The sequence below is a fragment of the Numida meleagris genome, chromosome 25, assembly GCF_002078875.1.
Source record: "Numida meleagris isolate 19003 breed g44 Domestic line chromosome 25, NumMel1.0, whole genome shotgun sequence".
In the NCBI taxonomy this organism is placed as follows: domain Eukaryota; kingdom Metazoa; phylum Chordata; class Aves; order Galliformes; family Numididae; genus Numida; species Numida meleagris.
Window position 1 is genome coordinate 3,008,479 of NC_034433.1, and position 27,018 is coordinate 3,035,496.

Consider the following 27,018-nt stretch of genomic DNA (forward strand, 5'->3'; position numbering starts at 1 on the left):
AAAAGGCCTCTTAGAAGGAAACTTTAGGCCTATGTGAATAATTTCTCCCTTCGTGGCCTGCTCTCCCTTCCATGCATTTTCCATGGCCACAAGCCCCAGAGCCACATCAGCCTCTGCTGTGACCAAGCCCCGGGGTGACACCCTGCCATACACCCACCCCGTGACCATCACCAGGATCATCCCCGTGTGCTCTGCAACCCCCGCACCTGTACTCTGCACTCCTGCACCCGTGCAAGCATGGCAGCTCACCACTTCACTGAGATGGGAAGGGACTGGATCAGGAAAAAGAGGCTGAGTGCATTACTTCCCCCAGCTCCAATCTCCCACGACTGTGCCAAGACCCCCTTCCAGCTCCTCTCTCTTTATTTGGATAAGTGGAAGGTTTAAATGAGAAAGTTTTCCTTGGCAAACGTGCGCTGGCAGAGGAATGGGAGCAGTTAAACATACCCGGCCCAGACAAAGGGAAAGGCTGCTTCTCATTACGAAGGCACAGCTTTTTTCTGTTCCGTGATTTCTGGCATGGCTCGGGCAGATTTAACCCAGAGAGAGCGGAAAGGGAAAACCACACAAGCATGGGTGGCAATGCCATGTCTCTGCACTGTGGGGGCACCCAGTGACCACCCAAACCCTACCCGAGTGCTGAGCCCGAATGGAGCTCCAGCTCAGCTGAGAGCCTCTGTCACTGAACATCTCACTTTCAGAAGATTTGATCATTTCTCTTCCGTGGCCTTGGACCCAGGTGTGCGAGATGCTGGGCGCTCATTGAGTATTTATGGCGTTTGCCACGAACAAGAGAAAATTTACTTTGTGCTAAAGAGACGGTAGAAAAATTACCCCAACACCGTGCAGTGAGTGCCTCATAGAAGGACCCCGGTTGGGTCTGTACGCTGTGTTGATAAGCTCCAGGCTGTATTTCATTACAGGGTATTTCTACGGTATTTCTTAGTGGAAAACAGAAGGAAAACAGTATTTCTTGGGGGAAAAGAGAAGAGGCTGCACCTCTGCCCCTTGCAAACAACACAGAAACGTAATTCATTAACAAATCTGAACAAAAATACAGAGCCGGAAAAACTGAGTGTGCTCAACCCTGGAGAGCAAAACAAATAGGAACCGTTTGTTACCTAATAAAGGGACTGGAAAAGAAAGTCTTTGACGATAAGGGAGGACGATTTGCTCTCATGGGCCAGTGAGCATCCAAATACATACAAGCTGTTCGCAGCAGACTGATTGCAGTTAGGCCATAATGCCATTGTACATGCTCAAAAAAAAAAAAAAAAAAAAAAGAAAAGAAAAAGAAAAAAAAAACGGGGGGAAAACACACACAGAAGTACTTCAGAAATAGATCACGGTCTATTCATTACCAGATTATGTTAGTGAAATCTATTTTTCCCCACTCTTCATTGCCATGTTTTCTTTTATGTTAATTTTGCCTCTGTTTAAAGTTGAATTCCTTGATCTGCAACATCTTTAGCTTTAATTTTTTTTTTTCCTCTTCCCTTCTTACCAGTGAAATGAATTCAAATCATTTGCATTTACTGCAGAGAACACACAGCCTCATCTGTAGCCCTCAGTCTGACTGAATTGCTTTTCTGCTTCACGAGGCACATGGTGAGGCTGGAGCGCGTCCCTACCACTCCGTACAGCCAGAGATAATCTGCTTGGCACTTCTGTGCTCCTGTCATATTTATCACATTGATCATATACAAAACAGATAAGCAAAATCATATTATTGGAAGCAGAGATCCGATGAATCTATGAACCAAATCCATCACTTGGCACAGACGCAGAAGAAGCCACTTGCTCTCAACCATTTCCCAAGTCAATTTTCCTTACAAATAGCTCTCATCAACCTAAGAACTCAGGAGAGAGCGTGTCCTTCTGTCAGACATTCTTTGAAACCAGATGTGCTTTGTGTGTTATATATATATAATAATACATATATATGCATCTAGTGGTTGGCAACCCTGCCCAGAGCAGCGCTGTTGGAGCTTGGTGATCTTTAAGGTCCCTTCCAACCTAAGCTGCTCTGGGATTCTACATATGGATGCTATGACAAACCCAATCTCTTTAGAAGTACACCCTTTCATTTCTTTAATTAATATTCTTTTCAAAAAACCGCATTGGTTTTATGAGTTTATCTTAAAGAGACCCCAAATTGTCAGAGGGAATCACGACAACAAAAACAGAGCTGGCTTAAGTAAATGGGTAAAAGCTCTGGATACTCATACACAGAAAGAACACGTTGTCTCATGCTATCACTCATCACTAACCAGGACCCACGTTCGCCCCAAAACCCTGCATGACAAATGGGTAACTGCTGGAGACCTGGGATCAGACAGTGTGACACTGGACCTCAGCATGGACTCATTAAACCACAGAGCCCGTTCTGTGCCGCTCTCAGCACCTTCCAGCTCCATCACCTCTTCCCTTGGTGACACTGGGAGCAGATAGGAGGAGAAATGCCAGGAGAGGCTTAGACCTGCACGCCCCGGGAGCAGCGTTCCACCGACATGGCCACGGGTCCCCAAAGAGAAAACACACGAAGTGTGCACTCGTGCACAAGCACAGGCACACTGTTATCGTGCAGATGCTGCCCAGCCCTGCTCACAGAGGTGTGCTGGAGCCCGTGGGGACCGCAGCACCCAACGCCCGATGCTGCCCGCAGACAGCGCCCGCTCCGCTCCCAGCTCTCGTCGCAGTCGTGTCGGCAGCAGATGCTGCTGCAGTCAGATGGAAACAACACAAGGAACCTTCCACATGGCGTCTAGTCAAAGAGGAAAAAAAAGAATTTCTGCTAGAGGCTGGCGGGGACGCGGGGTGAGATGTAACTGCGGAGCACACAGCGCTGGGTCAGGCTCTCGGTGCTGCAGGGCCACACAGACACGGTCCCACGGAGCTCCGGGTGCAGTCCCAGGGGCTCCAGGAACACTGCAGCAACCGAGATGGGAAGTGACAGCGGGAGAGAGATCTGAGCACCTTGGCAATAATCTCATCACATATTCTGCACTTGCGATCTAACGCCACAGCGTTCAGACATCCTATAAATCCCAAGTTGACAATTCAGAAGTAGCATTCACAAAACTTCAAGTGGCACTATCTTGGCTTTAATCCTTCCTTATCTGTCCCTGCAACCTGCAGCACCAGCCAGCAAAGCGCACCAGAGCCAAGCACCAGCAGGATCAAACCCTCTCCCCAACGACTTGAGCCAATGACTCGCTGATCCTGATGGGTCCCTTCCAGCTGGGGATATTCTGTGACCTCGGATCTCCTCTCACACTCACGTGAACAGTTCTGGAAGAAGCCGGCACAACTGGTGAAAGGCTCGTTTATTGATTTCAGTACTGGAGGCACACAATGGACGTAATTAAACAACACACAGGCCGTGCACTCGTTGTCTGCCCTTGGGTTAATCCCAGCCGTGAATGAGCTGCAGACGGACTGACTGCTCCAGCAGTTGTGGCTGCGGCCTCGTGCAGCATGAATAAATTAATCACGCTCACCTCCCCTGCTAAAAGCCAATCAGGCGCTTTTCAGAGTGCAACTGCAATAAACCCGCATAAAAAAGGGAAAAAATACAGCTGGGACTGGCACATAGGCTTTTTAACAGCTGTTTGTAAATATGTCTAATAATTCATCCTGTCAACATGCTCACTTTTCCATTACAAGGAAATATTCATAGATGGTATTCCCAGAGCTGAAGGATCCATTTCCTTAATGAAATACAGATAGTTTACTTTACAAAGTCTAATTGCCTGAAGAATGGGTGTCAGGTTTCTTTATTCGACTTGTGGTACTGAAACCCTTCCAGCTCACGTGTACGACAAGCAAAGAACTTAATGGAGCTTTCACAGCAGTGGCTTAACAGCTAAGCCACCTTTAAGCAATAATCCCAGCAAATATAGGAGGAGATGTGGGCATTTAGATGTTAAGTAATATGAAATTCAGTCCTACTAATTGACTAACAGGGGAATCCTATCGGGAATGCCTATAGCATTGAAATCAAGTCATTGATTACATTTCTTAGATACGAATGTCTGCAGCAGGATTCAGCAAACCCCTCGCCCCACGCACAGCCTGCATGCTGCAGAGCCCATTGCTGGGCCAACACGGTGCCCGGGGTGCGTGTTTTCCCCAGGATGGAATGGTGTAAGCCCCGTGCACACACAGCTAACGATCCGCTCTGAACCCCAAACACACGGAGGCATTTAAATCAGAGCCTGAAGTGCAGCACCGAGCCATGGTGGTGCGATTTTCAGAGACATTCAAAAATGTTATTAAAGCTAAACAAACTCATTTAAGCACGATGTCTCTCCTTCTGTATGCTAATACGGGAAACGGAAAGCAGCCTAGGAAGCAGGGTGTGCTCGTGACAGCAGGCAGGGAAGCTGGGTGCAGTGCTCCAACCCCATCCACCACCTCCCAGAGCAGCCTGAGCGTGTAGGCATGCCACGGCAGCTTTACATCGCTGCACTTGCTCCTGGTTTAGAAAATCAAGCTAAAGATTTCCTACTGCCTCAGTGAGAGGTGTGCGATGGGAGTGTGGGTGAGGCAGAGCCCCGTTGAGATGAACTGTGACGCACTGCTTCCGTGGGAGATGCAGACAGAGCGGTGCCTGGGCACCAGCAGTGCAGCGCTGTGGGAGCGGGGCTCTGCCCGGCTCTCCTCCTGCTGACACCGGCACAGCAGAAGCTGATTGCGTGTCACACAGCCAGGGTATGAACAAGATCTCAGACAATAAAAGGGCAGAGCGAGGACCCTGCAGGAGGAAGGCCGACGCGGTTCTATTCCCAGATGTTCAACAGAGGCATTTTCTGCTGCTTCAGATGTAAAGGTCAGAGGAGAAAAGATAACCGAATCCCCTTGTAAACCTCGCCAGGTGGGTGACCCTCGTGTACCCCTCTCTGAAGGGCACGGATCATTTTTCTGAGCCCTGGCTGAAGCTCACAGCAGCAGCAAGGCTCCATCCTTGAGAGCTCCATTTGTCTCATGGGGTGGGATGCTGGGGTCACAGCGTGCCAGGGGATGATGTCTGCATGGTTTTGGGGTTTAATAAGAAAAGCAACCTATTTCCTCACCCACCTGCTCTTACTCCTTTGTCCCATTTCTCTATGCTACAGTGAAACAAATCTGCAGAAATGAGGCCCATCTCATGATTTACAGAGCAGTATGGAAAACAAAACAAAACCAAAGCATGAACAGACAGGGCTCCCAGACCATCACACAACGCAGCCACTGAAATAAGCACACACTAATGCTTGAATGCATGAGAGCATTTGACATGACGGATTCCTGAGCCAAGCAGCATCTGCTTACATAACCCCACGGGCACTGCAGGACCCTCCGAGCCCGACATGGGGGCACCCACAGCACCAACACCCCCAGGTCGGGTACCATGGTCCCAGGAGCTCCCATCTGCTGCTGGAGCACAAAGCCACCATCGGGTTAAATGGGGAAATGGGCATTGCTCTGGTGCTCAGGCTCATCCTGAGGCAAAAGACAAAGGGCTGCAATAGCAAAGACTAATCAGTTTTGCCTTCATTAAGTGGCAACAAAAGCTTTGTTAGGTTTACACAGCAAATTAGTAAATCCTTTTAAGTATTTGAACACTATTGTTGATCTGTTCCCAAATTTCATTCTCTCTGCTGTTGGCAAACGCTCCAATTTCCAGAGGAACCTTTTCATCCATTTTTCATACCTCTCACTTTCTTCAAAGGCAGTGGTGCTGGTTGTGGGAAGGGAAGCTAATATTTCACTTTCGTTCTGTTGCAGTTCAACACCACGGTTTGGAAGCTGGCAGAACACTGTCCCAATTTGCCACAGAGGGTTTCAGGAGTCGATGTGTAACGGTGGGGGTTGCCACATGCCCTGAGCATGCAGACAAGAACCTGCGTGCCCAATTCCATCGCTGCCTCCTTCACTGTGCCTTGACTTTGGATGGGCCAAAAGTGACTTCTCCATTCTCACCCTCATCTTGTTCTCTTGTAAAATGAACTCTAATTAATAAATGTCAGCTTGAGATCTTCAGACAGAAGACAGTAAAGATCTATAAGGTGCCATTAATTTAGAATTAGTTTGAGACATCATTTCTTTTACTTCGTAACTGTCTATCCATTCACCAATCCATCTCTATGCAATTCCACGTTGTGATCTTTCAACAAAATATCCCGGAGGATGTTATGTTTTAGGCCTTTTCCATTTTTCTTTCTGGATGCTCTGAGTTCAGGCCATGGCCAGGCAGGGAGCGATGTCCGTGTTCTGCAGCTCAGACCCGCAGCAGTGATGGACATGAGCAGGAACCAGGGCACCTGGGCTTTGCCAGGAGCTGATGTCATAGAAGAGCTCATCAGAAAAAAAAAAAAAAAGAAATCAGCAGTCCTGGGATTTTTTTTTTCCTTGCCAATTTTGGAGATTAAGCTTCCCAGCCAATTCCTAGGGAGAGAGGGAAATCGGAAGCGCACCCAACAGGGATGTGACAGCGTTAATCGGAAGACAAGTCACTCACCCGTCTGCTGCCAGCGCCCACCGCGCAGCCCTTCCTGCCTGACCCTATCTCATCTTCAGAATATGAAGCAACTTAAGACCACGTAGCAGAGATGTATGCCTAATCTCATTACACTGATAATTCTCAGCTCCTGATCTGCGGGAGTTCTGCAGATAAGCACCCAGAGCTTTGATAGAAGTGCCCATCATCTTGAAGGAGCTGCATTTGGAAAGCATCCTCCCAGCAGCAGCTCTTAACCTGTGCCATGGGGCTCTCTCTCTTCACATGTCCCATTTTAAAGACCCTTGAACTGAAACAACCGTAGATATTAATAAATTGAAAGCTGCTAGATTACACATATATATATATTGCCATTTTAGCCATGTGGTCCTAGATCTGGGCAGCTTCCATGTGCCTTTGGCTATCCTGACGTGTGTCTGTGCTTGTGTGTCTACCTCTCACACAAGCCATACAAATCCCAAGTTGCGTAGACGTGCAAGGACAAACAAAAGCAGCCAACCAACCCAAATAAACAATTAAAAACTAATGTTATTACACCACATTTAAACTGGGTAAGGCTCAGAAATGAAGGAGAAATTGCTTTGCATTAGCTGCTCCGCACGCCTCCCTGTTCCTAGCAGAGTTTTAATAATACGCATAGTTATTTGAATAGCTTGCTGATCACATCCATCAATCCTAAAACACAGACTCATGCCAGAGGAATTTATAACCCTTTTAATATGGTCTGACACAGGAATGCACTCAGGTTGAAGGCAGCACTGCCCTGGGCAGACATAGGGCACAGACTCCGGGGGGCACTCCGGGTTCCCCTGGTGGGGGCTCAGCCAGGTGACACCCCAACAGCTCCCATCAGGGCCATGGGCTTATTAGTTCATTCTTAAATTATGCCAAAAATACACAGAGAATGGCTGGGGTTTGAAAAAGGGAAGTGGTTGTGTACAGACCTGGAGGCAGACCCAGCTCCACCAACAGCAGCAGCCATCACCTCATCACTCGGAGTTGGAATTACTGCTCCTGCTGGCTTTTTTCCCCTTTTAATCCTTTTCTGCAGCTTTATTGTGGTTTTTTTTGTTGTTTTTTTTTTGTTGTTTTTTACTTTCTTTATGCTATTCCTGGGGGCTTAAGCTGAGTTCTCAATCAGATTTTAAAAGCCTTATGCTTTGTGCCTGTAATTCCTGGAAACCAATACATGACAGTAAAGTTATTCCAATTCCAGAGCAGAGGCTTGTGGAGTAATCAGACATTCAGAGGTGCACCAGACCTCAGCCACACCTCCACCAGTCGCAAAGGACAACATCAACCAGTGCTTCTGCACAGGCTTACCTCTAAACCCACAAAACTCAGTGGCTCATGCCCACCTCTAAGTCCCTTTCCCAGCAGCTGCAGAGGTTAAATGGTGGTAATGCCAACAAGGAGCAACACAGAGCAAGGCACTCTGTCACCAGACGCACTTGGTTATTCCTCAGGTGTTGCCTAGTTTTAATTACTAACGAGGATGCTTCAAGCACACGGTGCTGCCAGCAGCGTGGCACAGAGCCCGGGCACCAAGGACAGCGCCTCCTGCTCCCGCAGCTCTGCCCCCGAGAGCCAAGAGATGGTTTTCCCTTGGATAACTCATGAGCTAAGTGAAATTTCTTTTTCATGTGCAGTAAAGTTGCTGGTGGTACGCACTTTGCATTTCAGCGTGCTGCGTGTGCGCTGACGGGAACGTTGAAGCATTCAGAGCCATAATAGCATCACTTATCTGTCCCTTCAACCCCTCCCAAAGGAGGAATCCACAAGAAAATTACAAATATATCGCCAACAGATCACCCCGCGTTCCATCCCTTTGAGAGGGCCTGGAGACATTCAGACACCATTAACAACAGACAGTCCCATTTCTGGGCTGGGAGAAGCACGGCTGGGCTGCGATGGGAAGAAGTGAGGGATTCCTGCCTTTGTGCAGTGGGCCGGGGCTGCACCATGCCTGGGAGCACTGCCTGTGCCACTGCCCAAGGCCTCTGCCCACCCCTTGCCTCCCCAAACCCATCTCCATTTCATTTGCAAACTGATTTCATGATGGAGCAGAAATGCCAATCAGTGGCACAGCCATCAGCACGCGAGCATCCCCAATCTGCATTAGGCGGCCGGGCAGCCTTCCAGAGCACCAGCTACAACACATGAATTATTGCCCAAACATTACTGCTGTCAGCACATTCCTCTCTATACAACTTCCTATTATTATTTTTTTGGCAGACAACCCTGAAATTTTAAACAGCTCAATCTTGCTGAAGTGATGCAACTGCTCACTGCCTCCAGGATGAACTTCTAAAAACCAACAACAATCCTTCCACCGAGAATAGCAACAAAAAGCCCCAAACACCCCTTGCGCTTCTTCTTTGTTTTGGTGTCTCTAGCAGCTCCGACTTCCACTCTAATTTGCAGTAACAGCCTTTTATTTGTCTTGCGAAGGGAATAAAGAGACTTAAGGGATCCTTAAGCTTCAGTGACAGCACAGAAGCAGCGGTAACGCAGCGGCAGGGTCGGAGCGCTGCTGCCCGCATCCAGCTCATTAAGAGAAATGTGCGCCGAGTGCCATTTGCTTTGAAGTTGTTTGTGCTGCTGTGATTCATTCCGAGAACACAAGAGTCCGAGAAGCACTACAAATGGCCTCAAAAACCCTGGAAGCAAGGTTGGTAAATTAGTTACTTTGTCATGAATGCTGCAGAAAGCCAATGGTTGGAATGGAAGCGGAGCTGGTGGGATGGATCGCTCCTTACTTCCCACGTCTTCTTTATGTGAAAGGAGGAACTGCAGAAGAAACCTGAAAGTTATATTTACATAGAGATGAAGGTAGAGATAGTGCTGTAATTACACGAATCAAAGCCTTCATTTAGTTTCAATAAGCAAATTACCTTGATAACTTCTCATTATGGAAAATATATATCTGTATCTCTTCCAGGTCCTGAGTGGCATATGTGCTCCTACATAATTAATAGATTGCACTTTTTTTAAAAAAAATCAGTCGTGGTTGAATTTACAATGCAAACTTTTAGCATAACAAAAACGTGGCTGATTACCCAAAAAATATTTATTCAAGATTAAAAACATGTAACATATGAATATTTTAATAAATATTAAATATTTATGCCTTCTTTCCAAAGCTCCCCATAGGCCGGCTCTTAATTATTTTTCTTTAAAAGAAAAATGATTGAGCCAGGTAGGATTTGGAAGGTATCATTTAATAATCGTGTTCGGGCTCCAGGTATTCTGTTTTTCTGGTGTGGGAGCAGCTGCAGCACCACCAGGGAGGCAGCAGAGGGGTGAGCAGGGTCTGGTGGGCACCAGGCAGCCCGAGTCTGTGGCACCGAGCCCAGCACAGCGGAGTAGAGGAGAAGGGCAAGAACACAAAGCCAGCAAGGAACACAGCCTTTGGGGGAAGTGTTCTTGGCTTATGCACGTTTGGAAGCACGGTTTGAATGCATCCTCTGACCATGGCCCCATTCCAGCATCAGCTTGCTTTGCCCAGCACAAGAGCTCCCAGGTAGGAGGTGCCGGGAGAGCAGAACTCAGCAAATGGGCGTGCAAAGCTTTTCCACCCACAGCCCAAACTAAAGCAATTTGCAGCAGGCACCACGCTGGTTCTGCTTACACACACAAGTGTTTGATGCTGTACAAGTGTCCAAAGCTCAGTTTCAGCCCCCATTAAACATGAGGGCTGCCAGCCAGAAGGCGGCCGCAACAAAAGACCCAGACGTTATTTCTGAAGCACGAGCAGAAAGGTTTTCTCGTAAAAGCATTTGGTTTCTCTCAAAACAAACTCTTTAAAAGCGACGGAATTTCACTCCGGAGTCATCAGTCTCTCCATCTTCACACTGGGGAACTCAACCAACGACACCAACAGAGTCAGCACCATGCACACCACGAGAAGAAGCAATTTTTTTTCCCCTCATTTATTTTTGTTGTCCCATCCGAGTCTGTCTCCACAGAAGAGCTGCTCTACCATGGCTTGCATCACCATCCCCCTAGCAATAACCCTGAGCTGTACACGCTGCTGTACCTGCACCTCAGCACATGGCTCCTGCCTGTGGGCACAGATGAACGTCCCACAGACGAACCACGCTGCTGCAGAGTCTTTACACAGAGGATGGCAGAGCAAGATTTGTGCGGACAGAGTACTCGGAGAGAATATTAAACCAAATAACGGCAATTAATTAGGCTTGTGTAAAGCTATTAACCTTCCAATCCCTATGGAAATAACAAGCGATGCTCGAATCCTCTGGGACGCAGATGATATTACCTCGTTCCACGGAAGAGGAAGCCAAGATGCAGAGCAGTGATTTTGCAATGGGCCACGCTGCAGCCGGGCTGGGGGCACAGCCCCCTCCCATTGCACAGCCCTCGTTGCTGCCTTTCCATCCAGCCACTCAGGTGTGGTTTTAGTGATACCCACGCTCACATCTCCAACCCCACATCTAACTGATTATTACAGCCCGATACGTCATGGTTACGGATTACTGCTGCACCGTGCAGAAGTGGTAGCTGCTGGTATGGGTTTTTCCCTCTCTAACCCCCCAGCCCTGTGCAGTGGTCAGCCTGCAGGCTCCCTCCCCACCTCCTCCTTGATATTAGCACTGCACACACACATTAAAAAGCATTTTAATATTCTCCTAAGCACCCTTCCCAAATGCCTTTCCCAGCTTCTCTGGGCAGCGTACAACACCAAAAAGCTGGGCATCAGCTAAACCCAGAACCCTCTCTGGGGCGTTACAGCCCAGCCCCAATAAATCTTGCAGAATTTTTGCATACTATCTCTAACATTCAGCCTTCCCCGGGGCACACAGCTAACCTCCTCCAGGTTTCCATCATCTTGTGGCCTAATTATTGCAACCACCACATGACTCTCAGCTTTCCTTGCAGTGCTAGTAGTTTTTGCTTGCTTCACCCTTTTCCATGCATCCCTCTGGCTCATCCCCCCCCAGTCACATCCAGCCCAGTGCCAGAGCCCTCCATGGCCACTTGCCCCGTCCCACCTCTTGCTCAGCCCTTCCCCTGCTCGGCTCAGGATGCCATACTCTATCACACGCCGATCTGCTAAAAGCAGCCCATAAACACCCACAAATCCCCTCCACTGATTTCCTCCAAATCCCATCTCAAAATTTACTTACTGCAACGTGTGAAAGAGGCTTGAAAACAATTAGCCTGCCTATGTCCCGAAACCATTAATTTTAATGTTGGCTCACACTGTCGTTATTTTCTAGACTATTTCTGCACTTATCTCCTCACAGATTATAAGCATACTTGTAATTAAATTATGCCATTGGCCATCCTCTAAGTTTGGATTTTGTGCAGCACTTGTTAACACAACGGCACTCCAGGCTGCAGTTGGGTTCCCCATGCACTGCTACATTAAATGGTAAATTAATGACAGCCCCAGAGGCCTCCAGCTTCCTGGGGTGGGATTGTCCCTCCAATAACACAACAAATTTGGCGGTGGCCCTCATGCTGCCGCTCACGTGGAAGTTCCATCCCCCAATGCCTTGCCAGAGTACTTTGCTGGGGTACTTTATTTGCTTTTGTGGAGTCTCAATTCCCACCAGAAACAATGGTTCTTTCATCAGGAAGTCCGTTCAAGCCCACCACAAAGGCCCTTTAATTAGCTGGCATGATGGTTCCAGAAGAAAGGAGGGATAGAAAATACAGCTCAGGACATCTGAGCAAAGGGAGGACTCCGCTCTGAAAATCCTTGCTCTTCAGGGTGCAAGATATCCTGCTTTGCTGTAATGGAAGTCCTCTTGTCCAACGTCCTCCAACAATCTGCCTTTAATGGGGTTACTATTGCAGAGGTAAAGCATTTTATATGGAACCAGGTTTACATTATCCTGCTATTCGGAGATCTAGCTTGCAATACTGTTCAAATCCTTTAATCCATAAATAGGATTCCAGCCAGAGCTGGGCTGCCTTCCAAAACCGTAATCTCCAGTATATGAATTATTACAAAAAGATTAGGGTGTTTCAAGTAATAACATTTCAAATAAATCAGCTTTCATGGAGGAACAACAAACTAATATCGGAAATAACAATATAAAGACATTTATATAGCCACTTGCTGGAATAACTTCGCTAACCAGAGGGACTCTTTGCTCATTTGCATCGTTTCCTTTGAGAAATGCACCTTCGTGCCCATCCCTTCCCGATGGGCTCTGCTGCAGAGCACATCAGACCTTTATGCTATGGCATATATCTCCTCTTGGAACCACCCGTTGTGTTACCCACAGGCAGAGAGGAACACTGGAGCCTTCAGCTTCACACAACGCTGTGATGAGGATGAGTACATGAGCCTGAAGTCAGAAACATTCCCCTAACTCTGTCCTAATACGGATGAGGTGCAAGTTTCATTCCTATTCCTCGTGCATGTGCAAAGCCCTCCCACCCACATACACAACACGCAGGTGCACGCAGGCAGAGTTCAACTCTCCTTCTCCATTATGTGCTGCTGCTGCTTTTGGAATGGCTATTATATGCATGTGTTACGTTTTTCTTCCCTGAAAATTGCATCAGCATAGCCAGCAACCACATCCACAGAGCTCCCAACGGCAAGACAAGGAAATAAACGGGCACAGGCTTGGGGCAGGTGGGATGCAGAACGGAGAGGAGCAGGGAGCACGTGCCCACGGGGATAGAGCAGGGACAGGGGCTCTCAAAGTGCTGGGGGTCCCCTCTGTGTGCAGGCAGAGGCCGGGGCTGGCACAGCAATGGGATTTGTGCTCGGCTCCAGCGGCAACGCCAAGCCACGGGTTGCTTAGTGACAGGGCTGAAGTTCGAGGTGCCCCCGGATTTACGGCATTCCTCCCCGCCTTCCGAGCGCTGTGAATACATGACACATCTCCGTTCCTTATTTATCCATTTGCGTGGCTTAATGGGCAGCTGTAGGGAAGTGCAGGGAGGGTTTTGACGGGGTGGGGCAGGCTGGCTTCCTGATTTACACTTCCATCAGGAGAGCAGAGTATGGGCTCCGCAACGCTTTGAAGGAAAGAAGGGAATACAAAGAACACGGGAAAGCTGTACATCCTAAAGAAACGAAAGCTGCTTGCGAGCTGGGGCTGCAGGAAGCACTGCAGCACCCTGTCCTGCCTCCACTGCTTGCTCCTATCCCCATAAACCCACACCCCTGAAACCCTCGCTGTCCAACCAACTGCAGCTCCTGAAATTAGCTCTGCAATAAGAGATGGCCATCAGACACAGCCCTCTGGAACAGGCACCTTCTCTCTGATCATCTCCATAGTGTCAGGGCAGCTTTCTCAGATATTTGGCTGCAATTAACGCAGGATGTGTTCCTCTTGTGATGAATTGTACCAGGGCACCAAGGAGAGGGAATGCCAACTGAATCGACGTATCTGATTTTCAAAGGGCCTACTATATGGAAAATTAGAGCCAGAATTTAATTAAGTAGCAGAAATTAATGAAATGAATTCGCAAAAAATACTAACTCATGCAGGTGATCTAAGCAACAGCGTTAGATCCCTCAATTCCTCCAGTTCAGCCCATCCCCCCCCCCTCAATGGTTACACCTCTATCAAAACTTCTCCGCAGGAATTTGGTAATTCCAGTTTGAAACCCTAAAAAAGAAACAGAACAAAAATCCCACACACACACACACAAAAAACCAAACAAACACCACAACACAAGAATGCCTCTTCTCCTTTTGGCTTCTTAACACACTGCAATGCAAACAATCCCTAGCCCTGAGAAACGCAGATCCTTATGCCACCCTCTAATTGTGGTGCTGTGCATGCCGGTGGAGAACAGCACCCCAGCAGAAGCCATCGACGCGCCCCGACGCAGCCAGGGTTATTCTTCCCCTGGAATTCATCTTTCAGCCATTTCAGATTGAGCTGAAACTTTGACACGCAGGCTGTCAGCTCAAAGAGAAATTATGATGATTCCCAGAAAATTAAATAAATCAGGTCAAACTTTACGACCAGCTTTCCACCCACGGTGCATAAAAAGCCCAGCTGCTTTCCTCCTCTCCTTCTCAGCTGCTTCTCAGTGCCTTCAGCTTTAAACAAAGCACGAGTGCTGGTTGGCACTGGTGGAGGACCCTCAATGCAGGTGCGTGGCTGCAGAGGGGCTTCGAGCAGCACAGCCACCAGGTACACCTCACCCAGAGCATCCTCCTGCATGCAAACCTCCATCAGGAGGGCCAGACCCAGCGCACAGCTCCTCTCCCTGGGAAAGAAACCCCAGCTAAGGAATGTGTTGGGGAAAAAAAATATCCCAGCAAGAAGGAAACATAAGTATTTGGTGAAATAGCCACAGGAGAGCATCACATAGACCACTCACCTGCTCCTCTGCAGGCACAGTCCTGCCTCCAGCCAGCCCTGCAGCAGCACCCAGAGCAACTGGATGCTGGCTCTGGCACTTCCCAGAGGAAGCAAAAGACCAAACACTTCATTTAAGCAACTCCAGGCTACACACTGCTGTGATTTCTCACCACCTGCACCTTATGCAACGAGCTCGTGTACCCACCCAGGGGCTAACAATGTGGATATCATCCCCCTGCAGCATTATTCTCCTACCTTTGTTGGCTAGAGATACACCACTACAACCTGCTCTTGACTAACTGCATGCAGTACTTTTCTTCTTTCCAAATCATCACCTCACCAAGAAAGCTGTGGGCACTGCCTGCCTTTTAGAGCAGGGCACGCACACCCCTGTGAGCCCCCCAGGACTGGGGTTGAGCTGGGCTCATCCTACTGAGCACACACAACCGGGAGCTCCTGCTGACTGCATTCTGCTCACTCTTTACTTGGCCATCTCACAGGGCTGCTCTTCCTTTGGGCTGCTCCAGTCACTCGAAGCCATTGCAGTGCACGTGTCATTCCACGGACAAATGCCCCCTGCAGCATCCAGAGCCCCACAGCACCCAGCCCTTGCTCCCCCCCCCCCCCCCCCAGAGAAAATGCCCCCAGCTGAATGAGAATAATGCTGTTTTACTCATTTGCTAGCACTCTGAACGCCTATCATTATGCACTGATTGAAGTAGATTAAATAACAGCCACCTTGCTCGGTTTCTCCTTGCTATTGCAGCCTGTTTCCATCTGACTTCGGCTGCTCAGGGAGTCAATGAGGCTTTTATGCATATATTACACTCAGATATGGCATTCGGCAAAACTAATAACAACATCTGACAAACTTTATTGTATTAAATAGAAGGTTGAGAATTCTTTTAACCCGCAGCACACGCAGGAGCTGGCTGCACAGAAACAACAGAAAATAGCACAGATCGCTGTGAAATAATTTGCTATTCATTTAGCTGTCAGGTGTACTTTTGAACACAAGTTCTAGTGCAATTCAGCTCTAATAAATAGAGGCTTAAAATACGCTTTGTACTATGTAACCGTCTCATTGCGTTAAACTTAAAAACTCAATCTATAATCCAGAAAAACTCAACCCAACAGCAGGCTGTTTTCCTGTTATTGAGCCTCTTTGTCCAATAGCCCAGACAACCAGATGAACCGCATCGTGCGTACAATGCAATAATTCTCTGCTATTAATATAGTGCTGCTGGGATCCATTAGAGTTTCAGACAGGTTGTAATTAGGCACGATGGAACCGTGTGGATTTTGGAGTTTAGGCTCATTTCCAAAAATCCCAAGGTGAAATTTTGTCCTGGTCCTCCAAGCGTTGGTGCGGAATGACAAAGGGACCTGAGCAGAGCCGCCTTATGTGGCACTGAGCGCACCTCAAAGCATCAGCAGATGGGGCACCCTGGGGGACAGCTGGAGGTGAAAGACGCATCCGTGGGTGAAACTGCAGCAAAATAATTAAGGGACAGGCTGCAGCCTAACAATCGCCCTTGGTATCGTTGCCAGGTAATTATTATGGCCCTGCCCAGGACCAATGCCCAAACGTGGTTCACAGCCCAAGATGGGAGAGTGAAAGGGTTGTGCTTGATCAAACGTTCAGGCACACTTCTGTAAGAGTCAGATCTTAGGAAACCTTATTCCCTGCTGAGCTCCAAGCCATGGTTTGAGCCACATGCCTCCGGCCAGACCCCGTCCCACTGCTGTGACAGCACCGCATGCCCCCCATCCACATCACTTGGGTTAAGACCTTGATTGCTTCTGAGCCTGCCTCCCTCCCTCCCTCTCCATTTCTGATCCAATCTCTCCATGAGCACTGGTGCTGCAGCCGAGCGACCACAGGTGCACAGATTTATGCACCCATAGATGAGATCAGGGTGAGATGTGCTGCTCAGGGGATATTCCACAGCACCCCCCGGCTCTGCGCAGTCTGGCAGCGCTGTTCTCTTCTAACAGCTGAGGATGGAGCACAGAGCCCAGAGGTAGATAAATACTTCATGATGCATTGCTTTTCCTTTTTTTTTGACAGCATTCCAAGGGCACAGCTTTCAAAATGCTGTCCGGCTCGCCGCGTGGCTTCTGGCTGATGTGCCATTCATTATCCAGTGCCATGGGACCCGGGGGAAGCGGACGAGCTAAGTGATGGTTATAGGATTTCTTGTGACCCCAAGTTGGTCTTGAAAATGCCTACCTTTATCTTATCTAAACTCTTTCTTTATATTCTCTTCCTTTTTGTGGTGCAGATCCATCACCAACTTCTGACGTCAGCAGATGGGTCTGAGCCTTTCCTGTGAGTGTGCAGCCCTAAAAACGATGGCAGGAGCTTGCTGTCCCAACACAGCACGCTACCCGGTCATGGGCAGATGCTATCTCATGAGCATCTGCAGATGCTTTTCCACGTTCATACATTTTTTTCAGTAACTTTCTTCATTACTCAGTCTTTCTTTAGTAGAGTTCATCTTCTTTGATCCTCACAAATGTTTCTCTCCATTGCTCTGAGAATTTCTTTAACAAATCAAGGTGACCGCAACACCTCTCCCCACAACGGTGCTATGCAGCAAGGCTAAATGAGACCCCTTCCAAACCTTTGGGAACCATAAACGTGGCCCTGCTAAGAAAATGCAAAAAAGTGTCACCTCTTCTAACATCTAAGACAGTAAAAAATTTGCAATTTATAAGGCTGAGTACAAAGGATTGTTTTTTTCTTTGAGCTCATTAGCTGGAAGAAGAGCAGAACTAATTAACTGGGGAGACACATAGATTGGGAAGCACAGGGCCAAGGAAGCCCTGAGATGGGCTCACCCCATGCCCAGGAGTTCTCAGCTCTCCCCTCCTCTCCCACGTTTGGAGGAATGGCCTCCAAAAATAAGCAACCAGCGTGCGTACCCCTGATAAGACCTACAAAATTAATCACAATGAATGATTATTTAATGGAGAATATGGTACCTGTGACGGCTGCTACCTAGAAAAAAAGCTATCCAATTCAAAGCTGCCCAGGAATTCTTCAGGCAGCTGCAGTTTCTTGCTGGATTCCTCCATCTGCTCGGAGCTGTTATGGAGCAGCAGAAAAATCCCTGTTGTAAAAAAATGAAGCTAAAGAAAGAATTCTGTTCTGCACTGCTGGCATCGTGTAGTGCTTGGGATCCTTGGTGGGTGCTGCAGGGCAGCCTGACCTCAGCACCCACCAGGTTTGCAGCGCTGTTTTTCTTTGGACAGTTCTGAGTGACTCTGGGCCTTCATCCACCCCGCTCCCGTGATCTGCCAGGTGTCTGTCAGCCCATTATCCTTACAGTACAAAATTCCAAGGTCCTTGGAATCCTCCCCCGAAGCTTCTGTTTTCCTCTCCTCCCCAGTGTGGCACAGCTTGATCACACCTCACAGCTCCACGCTGAACTCAGCATTCATTGGCACTTCTCCCTTACACTCCGTAATGAATGGCTCTTTCAATAATGTTTTGCTGTCCAGTGCAGGCACTGGGTGTCAGGTGCCATAAAAGTTAGAGAAAACAAAATGCGGCACAAACATATCTCATTATTTCATGCTAGCTGCTGCAATTATTTTTTCTGTAGCATTGCAAAGAGTCCCATAAATTACAGTTATCGCCCATCTGATCTGCTTCCGAGTGTCTTCTGGCCCTGCTTCCAGTTGCAAACTGTCAGCAGCAGAGTGCTGGAAGTTAATGTTTGCAGACAGATCCTGAGATGCCCGGGAGCAATGCTGAGGCAGAAGCGCTGCTTGGCTGGGGACTGCTCTCCATCCCTGCAAGCATGCAGCAGCATGAACACCTACACTGCAACGAGGGCTCTGCTCCTGGGGTCAGCTCCTGGTCGGCCCTGTCTGGCACATGGTGGTGGCCCATGCAGAAAAGCACAGAGCACGCTGGCTGGGCTGCTTCTGGACTGCACTTCAATAATGGAGCTCCAGGACTGCAGGGAATGCCCTCCAGCCACTTGCAGGCTCTTGGGCCCTGGGGTCAGCGCAGACCTGAGGAGCCCACCAGGTGCTTTGCCTTCTCCTTTTTATTCCCACAGCAGAGCAAAGTGAATGATAAACATCACTGAAATGAGAGCAGGGAAATGACCTTTTAGACCATTCCAGTCTTCCCCCAGAGATAAATGCGTGCAGGATCCCCACAGAACGTTTGCAGTGCTTTAATCAGTTCAATTTTCATACTGTGGGTCACAAAGGATTAGACAAGAGGATAAGGCTGGGGAATCAGCTCATCCTTTGTTATTATCAGCAAAAATTCTGTTCGTGGTTAAACCAGTGGGAAACCTAAGTATTTTGCTGAATGCTGGATAACTCAGAGTTCATATGCAGAGAGATAGCAAAGAGGTTCCCGAGCCTGACACGCTTGTTTTAGTCTGATATTGGTGCTCCCAGTAAGAGGGTCTGATCATTATGTGCTTTCTGCACGGTGACTGTTGCCACACGGTCCCCCTGCCATGCAAGCAGCTGTCCTTGTCCCAGAAAGGTCATTAAAATCACTACGGGATGGACCACGGGTAGCACGGCGAAAGATAACGAAAGGATTTAGAATCTAATTCTGTCAGTGGAAGCTACGCAGCATCTGTCACTCACGAGCATGGGCTGCAGCCCCTGGCTGTGCTCGGTGCAGGCTTCCCACCAGGAGGGGGTTAAGTCCCACTGACCGCAGTGGGGGCAGATTGGGGCCCTCCTGGGGCCCGTTCCCAGCAGCTCCCAGCAGCACTGGGGTCCCACCAGCTGGATGAGAGCAGGTTATCCGAACGCCCTTTCCAAAGCCCAACCCAAAGGAAACGTCTTATTGGAAAAAGCGTGCTCGAGAAGATGGACTATCGAAAATGCCTAAAGAAGGAAAAAGAAATCAATATGGACAGAAGTGAGAAGAGCATCTCGGAGCGCCCGGTGCAAAGCTCCCCGAGGCCATGCAGCATCACCTTCTGCCCTCCACGGGCATTCATTGGGCTCCTGAAGCTCAGCACTGCATCCATAGCGGCAGTGGGAGCTGTGTAGCTGTGCAGGATGGAGGAAGGCGAACTCCCTGCCCAACCGGGGCAGAACACGGGGACACAACACACAGCATCACGCAGCAGCGGCCGTAGGAGTCCAGCTGAGAAACAATAATGAGAGCAGCTGTGTCCCAAGTGAATCCTTCCGAGAGAAAATGTAGAGATTTCAGCTCATACAAGGGACATGAGCGTGGGGCAGGGTGAGACGGTTCTGCGTCTTGACCTGAGCTTGCAATTATCGCTCCTTCATAGAACGATGTGTTGTTTAAATATCCTCTAATTTGCTTCCCGAGATCATAAACCTCTCTTTATTATCTGCCGCGATGTACTACAGACCGATAATGACTGACTTTTGCCTTCTTTACTTGGAAAAGCACATTTAATTTTACCAAATAATGGAGGCATTTGCTCATCTTTAATTCTATTTTCTGTGCTTCATTCCCTTTTACCTAATAAAGCAATCTCCTTTGGAGGTCCAGTCCGCATGATTACTCCTGTTGCAGAGCACTCTCTGCAGCTGAGGGCACTGATGTGTTGTATATTCATCAACAATATCGTGCAAAACTACTGCCACAGTATCGCACGGAAACGCCTCGCCTCAGGTTTAATCTGTTCCATTCAATGCACGCGTGGCTATCAAGACTTCTTCCAAATTACTTGCAATTAACACGTTGTCGTTACGGAATGAGAGCGTCTTAGGCCAACGCTGAGTCCATATTGAGCAGAACTGGTGGTGCTGCAAAGGGGAAGGGTTCTCCCTCCCTGCAAAAAGAGCTTGGGCACCAAAACCCCCTTCTACAACTGGGAGGCTCCATCTCCTGCTCCATTACAGGCAGGCACAGCTCTTCCCATAAAAGCGGACTTCATCGCATCGCTCTGAGCAGATTTTAGCTGCAGCATTTTGCACACACAGCACTTTTTTCTTTTTTTCCTGGGTATTTGCAAAGCTTTTAAAAATATGAAGTAGCTTTTTGCTCGTGCTTTCTCAAACGTATCAATTATTTTTAATTTCTCAGAGCCGTTACAGCAGCATACAAATGGAGCAGGCATGAGAAGGATTTTTTCAAACCTCAAGAAGAGAGTTGAAGCATCCCCAGATATATTCAGATGGAAGAGGGAAGAGCGGTAACAATAGCTGCATATTTTTGTTTGATTTTAATGCGGTTTCTGTTTATATATTCTACTATACGGCTAATTATTCATTCTCTCTCCAGCACTTGGAGAAGCATTGTATGTTTTATTATTCCTTGGATAGCGGGGTGATTGTTTAACCGTTCTGCAGACACACAGCCAGATCTGCAGCCTTAGCCAACACGGGGAGGCCATGGACTTGGAGCTGCTCCAAAGCAAACGTTCATGTGCGGGATTTACCTCTGCTTATGGCAAATTTAGGGAAGGAGCAATTCCCCCAGGTGAAGGAGGACTCTGAGGGAGATACCCACCTCCCACGGCCATCCCACAGTGGGAGGGTTGGCTGCCCGCCGTCCTGCACTGCACTGCCACCTGCATCGTGCACCCACGTCACATCTGCCTCCATTTCCAGTTTGCATTTTCCTTATTTTGTTTGCATCACACTGCAACAAGGCAGGAAACGGCGTCGGCCGAAGGGCTGCCGTGCTCTCGCCAATTATCTTCGTGTCATTTGCTGGCTGTCCTTTCTGGCAACGCATTCCCTAGCAATGACATCCAGTCCAGTTGTCTAAGCAGCAAATGAGACAGAATCGCTGCGTACGGGCCCTAATTTCTCTGCACAGGGGAGAGAGGTTTCTACCTACCTGCAATCTCCATTATCGGTAACAAAGAACTACAATCACAAGTGCTGAACGGCACACGGAGGCAAGAGGAAGCTCTCTGGGGTGCTTTTAAGAAAGATAACTCCTTACATGCATATAACAGGAACAATTCCCAGCACTTCTGGGTAAGTGACCTAGCACTACAGAGAAGAACGGAGATAATACGCCGTGTTCAAACACAAGGATGGCATTTCCCATAACTGCACAGAAATATGGGGCACTTTCCCTCATTTTACTGTATGTAATTGATACGAGGCCAGGAGCTGCTGGCAGATTAAATTTTACAACCCATGACACACCGAGGCCTTGACTCAAAAATTACTCGCACTCAGCTCTAATTATTCACGTTCTACCTGTTCAGACGTTAGGGATTTATGCCATGATTTGGAAGGAGCACGAACTGCAAGCCCGTGGCAGGAGGAAACAGCAAAGCGAGGATGGACCAACGCAGAGCCAACGACGCAGGAGGGTGCGAAGCAGCAAGAAAATCATCGGGGTAATAAAGTCTGGTCAAAGGCATCGCTGGGAGCCCCCAGCAGCCCCCAAATGGCTCCAGGGCCACGTGGGAGATAGGGAGATAGCTCACGGTGCGGCTCGGCGGGCTGCGCTCCTTGTCATGTGAAAACACAGGGTGAGCAAGGCTGGCTTTTTCTTTTTCCTAATGAAATTCAAAAAAAGAAACTATAATTACGCTAGGAGAACATTCATTTGCTTGTTAAGTGAAATTTGAAGGGGAAACTTTAATGACGTTGGGAAGGAAATCAGATTCTCTTGTTATACTAAATTCCAAGAGAACTCGCGCATATGCTGGACAGCACATTAAGCATCAAAGACTCATCAGTGATTCACAGAAGGCTTTTTTTCTCAGCGACATGAATTATTTTCATGGGAAAAGATACGAAGATATCTTTGACGAAGACGAGGAGTGAATTTCTCTCTTTTAATTTCTGTCCTTGGGAAGCGTAGCGTTGGAATGAGCCATAAGTTTAAAGGCCATTTGGAAAAAAAAAAAAAAAACACAACACAACTTTATATTTATTTTTCAGTATGTTAACACAGAAAAATAGGCTCTGATCCCTGAAATCCAACTTGGAATTGTCAGTAGGTTGATCTGTTTTCAACTAAGCTATGGGAAAACGAACACATGGTGCAAGCCACTGATGGTTTCCTTCGTAAATCCCTCTCCCCTCCCCACTGCACAGCTCTGCCCATTGCTGCCCGAGTGCCCGCACCAACCTCCATGTGCCACTAAAATCAACACCGGCGGAATAATAATGTTGTTGTTACTAATAATCCTCTTTACGAGGAAGGATCTTGAAATGTTAATTAGGCGTGACATTAATAAATTAAGCCTGACTTCCCACCAGCATTATTTACTTAACGTTGTATCACAGCTAGGGACACTGAGGCAAGGAGAGCTCATCTGCTTTCACCTCCACACTCCTCATTCCAGAATAACTCCCTTGCAGTTACTGATTTGCTTAGGAAAAGCACGCAGCAAGCACACCTTGGGTTTTGAAATCCTTGAACTAATGCTGAAGAGAAGTGAACGTGAGCAAAATGTGTGCTCACTGTGGGATCTGGCACATGGGGAAGGCATGGAGCAGCATACGGATGCTGGGGTCCAGCACTGCCTTGCCATCTCCATCATTGGGTACTCCCCCACCCCACCTGCCTCCCAGCCCCTCTGCTGCCCCTCCTGCCCTTTGCCTCCTGGCCCGTGATGCCCATGAGATGCTTTGCTCCACGCCTGCCCATTCCCCAGCAAAACTGAGCTGAGGTGGGCACTCACCATTGCTGTAACATCAACCATCACACGAGGATGCCAGTGAAGGATACACCTAGAGGCAGCTGAGCCCACGCTCCTGGGATCGGGCTCAGAGGATCCCTCAGCCCAACGCAGGCACACGAGGGATGCTCAGGGCACACAGCAGGATGCTATCCCCCATCCACCCCAGGCACCTAGCACAACCCAATCCCCACCTCTCATTCACTAGCCGGCATTTAAAGGATGGTATGGCAGAAACATAACAAGTGAGCATCAAATACAAAGGTATTTAACGTTCTAACACATCAGAGGCTTCCCATGGAATTAATTGCAGGCGCGGCAGTTGTGATGCCACCAATCCATCCCCAAACATCCCCCCACCTCTATCCATCACCAGCTCAGCTTAGCTCAGCACAGCTCAGTGTGGTCCACTGCACTCTCAGGGCTCAGCTGCATGGGAGGAGAAACCCGGATGGGGGACCCTGGAGCAGCCCCCTCCTCCGCTCTGCACATGGGAATCACTTGGGGGGGGGGGGCTCAGTCTTATTTGTCCCTCCCCAGCATCGCTCCCCCTCCCACCCATGAGTCAGTAGATGACACAACATTCACTTCGGTGGAATATATTATTCAAACCGAGTGGCTTAAAATTGAAATGCTTACACGGTCACGAACCCGGGCTGCAGTTAAAAATAAATCCCTTTATCTGTGCTGCTTTCTCAGGCCCGCACGGTCCACGGAAAGTCCTTTAAAATACTCCGGACTCAGCCTGAACGAGATCAAATGTGACTTTTTAAAAATAGGCTGCCTGGTCCTCTCTGCTACCTCCTCGGGTCGACAACGGGAGATAAATTTGCTCCGTAGGAACCCTTTGTGGGCCGTGCTGAGGAGGCAATTTGCAGTTTGCTGTGGAAAAGGCATCTTACGGTACATTTGTCACCCCCCGCCGCTGGCTACAATTCAACCCACTCGGAGCCACGGAGCAGAGGTGCCGAGCGGAGCTCCCGCGTTATTATTCTACATAATAATGGGTGTGCAGGGAAGCAGGAGACAAATACAGCGCGTATCGCAGAGAGGCTCAGCTGGGGAGCGAGGTAATGGGGCCGGGGGGAAGGCAGCAGGGCGCTGGGTAAGCTCGGCCACGCAGCGGCAGCGCCGGGGGAACGCTCCTGTGCCGCCGCGGGCGCTGGAGCTGGACCAGCACCCCTTCCATGAGTATTAATGCTTCTGCTCCAACTGAATCTGCAATGATCCCTGGGTATCCCGTGTGTTATTCCCATGGGAGACCCAGGATGTGCCCTTGGACAATTCGCATGGCACACAGGTGATGGAGCTCAGCCCGATGTCGCGGTGATGGGCGCAAAGGAAGGGCTCCACCAGGAGACAGCAGAGCAGCCCGGCACATTGCAGGTCATGGAAATGAGAAGTTAATTAAGCAGCCGACAGGCACACTAAGTCAGCAAGGAACCCAAAGTTTCAACATCTTAACCTCTGAAATTCAGCCTTCCTCCGCCATATACAAACGGATCTATTTCCTCCACCATCAAACTAAAGCCACCTAATGTGCCCTGTAAAGGCATCAGAAAAAGCTGTGTAGCTACGTTGTAAGCAGATGCGGATGATCAGAGGACAATACTGTATTTTTACATGGTTATTTTGTAAGGTTCAGAATCAAAAGAGGGATAATGTCTTACTAAATAAAGCTCTCTCAGGCAAATATGCCTTTATCTTGCCATCCTCTGCTCTTGCAACCCTGAGCTTTGCTGAAAATCTTTGGTGAGTGTTTTGGGGTAGCAAATGTCTGGTGAGGAGACATTCAGAGCATGCTAATTGTGGGAATTTTTCTCATGTGCCGGAGAAGAGTGACATTCCTCTCATGCTTCAGTATTTCACATCTGTGAGGATTTCATTTTTTTGAATACAGGAATGAAACACAACCTCCTGTCTGAAGACGCGGGGTTTGATCCTTCATTCGCTTTGTCTTTGGTGCCTGCCCGTGTCCCCGCCTGACTGCTGTCATTTCCATCTCTTTGCACAGGTACCCCCTGCCCCTCCGCAGCTTTCACAGCTGCGTCAATACCCGCTTTCCTTCTCCAGAGCAAGATGATTAATCAGATCTTTGAAAGAAAACTTTCTGCTGGATATTTGTATGCAGCCTCCAGAGAGAAGCGCAGATTTAAGGAGAGAGCCATATGCAAGCATGAAGGGAGCAGATGTTGTACAATCAAGGGTAATTTAAAAGAGAGGGGGAAGGTGATAGAAGGACAAAATGAATCCAAAGTCAAGAAATTTTGTGTTGTTGCCACAAGCAGAAAAGCAATGTTCTACTTCGCACCTCCGGGTCCCATGCTGAAAGCAGCGGGCGCCTTCCAGGTCACTGCCACCAAATGCCACCTCTCTCTTTCCAGATGCTGTCACCTCGGAGCTGCGCTATTGGTTCTCGCACCGAACAGAGGATTCATCTTAACACGTCTTTCCTCTCATCCCCAGCCTCTCTGGGAGATGGAGCATTTCCTGCTTTTGAGTCGTGACTTTGCACCAGGCTGCTGGCAGATGCAAAGCAAAGCGCCCACGTCCCCACGGCCGGCAGCGGAGCAAACAGGAGCCCACCACGCTGCAACCTGGCACCTGGGGATTGAAACCCCACAGTGGTGCTGTCCTCCCAGTGAAAAGCGTGGGCACAGCCCACACCCACAAAGGACACGTCCCCAGCTCAGGACAGGGCAGGGCAGAGCTGTGTGCTGGCTCCAGGGGCAGCCAGGACCTCTCCTCCCCGCTCCACTTCTCGTGCTGTCAGCTTCCTACACCCACAGTGATCGAGTTCTGCCTTCCTCTCAAGAGAAGAGATTGGAAAAGAAAAATACAAGTATTTTTTCCTTTTTTTTTTTTTTTTTTTTTTGTAATTCAGTGCAATACTAATCAATTGTGACAGGACATAGAGAATATTTTCACGGTGCCAATTACTTAAAGGGCAAAGATGCCACGGTACCATTAAAATAATAGTGCAGACAGCTCTCTAGGACATTGTGGAACAATGTACTAAATGTTGTTCGACTTGTTCAATGAAATAAAGTATTGGATCATTAACCTTACCAATGTCAATGTGTTGTCACTATCAAACTCAACTAAATGAGTGTCCAAGGTAATAGTTAGGAGCGCACTTCCCACCAAGGAATGCATTAATACATTATTGGCTGTTAATAAAGAGAAACTGTAACGCAGTGTGAGGAGCTGTAAAGGTGCACGAAGGAGAGGGTCAGCCTGGATGGGGCAGAAGTGCACGGGGATGAGTGCAGATTTATGCACTCCACGTGCCCGTTTACAAGCCATGAAGCAACCAAACCGAATTTACGAAAGCAAGCTCCAAAGCTGCAAACATCTATTACGGGAGCAAACGGTTGCAAACTCCCTTTGGAACAGGACTTGTATCTGTACCTACATTTCTCAGGCATTTTGCTGGTGAAACGATGCGGGAAGAGATGCTTGCAGGCTCTCTGCTGGTGGGGGAGTTTCGTTGGGTTTTGTGCTGCGTGGTTTTGCTTTGATTCTCAAAACAAAGAGGAGGGGAAAGGCTGCACTGCTGCTGGTGTGCAGGACATCGCACACAGACACCAACGCTGCA

The 27,018-nt window shown here is 48.5% G+C and overlaps 1 protein-coding gene and 1 long non-coding RNA gene across 5 annotated transcripts in view; one reads left to right on the forward strand and one right to left on the reverse strand.

Moving 5' to 3' along the window:
- PLXNA2 (plexin A2) overlaps nucleotides 1-27,018 on the reverse strand; it is a 351,337-nt gene that overhangs the window by 112,006 nt on the left and 212,313 nt on the right. The window lies entirely within an intron of this gene.
- On the forward strand, nucleotides 4,316-6,060 carry LOC110388382. The gene is made up of 2 exons (XR_002432874.1): nucleotides 4,316-4,876; nucleotides 5,770-6,060. It is a non-coding gene; the product is annotated as an uncharacterized LOC110388382 (long non-coding RNA).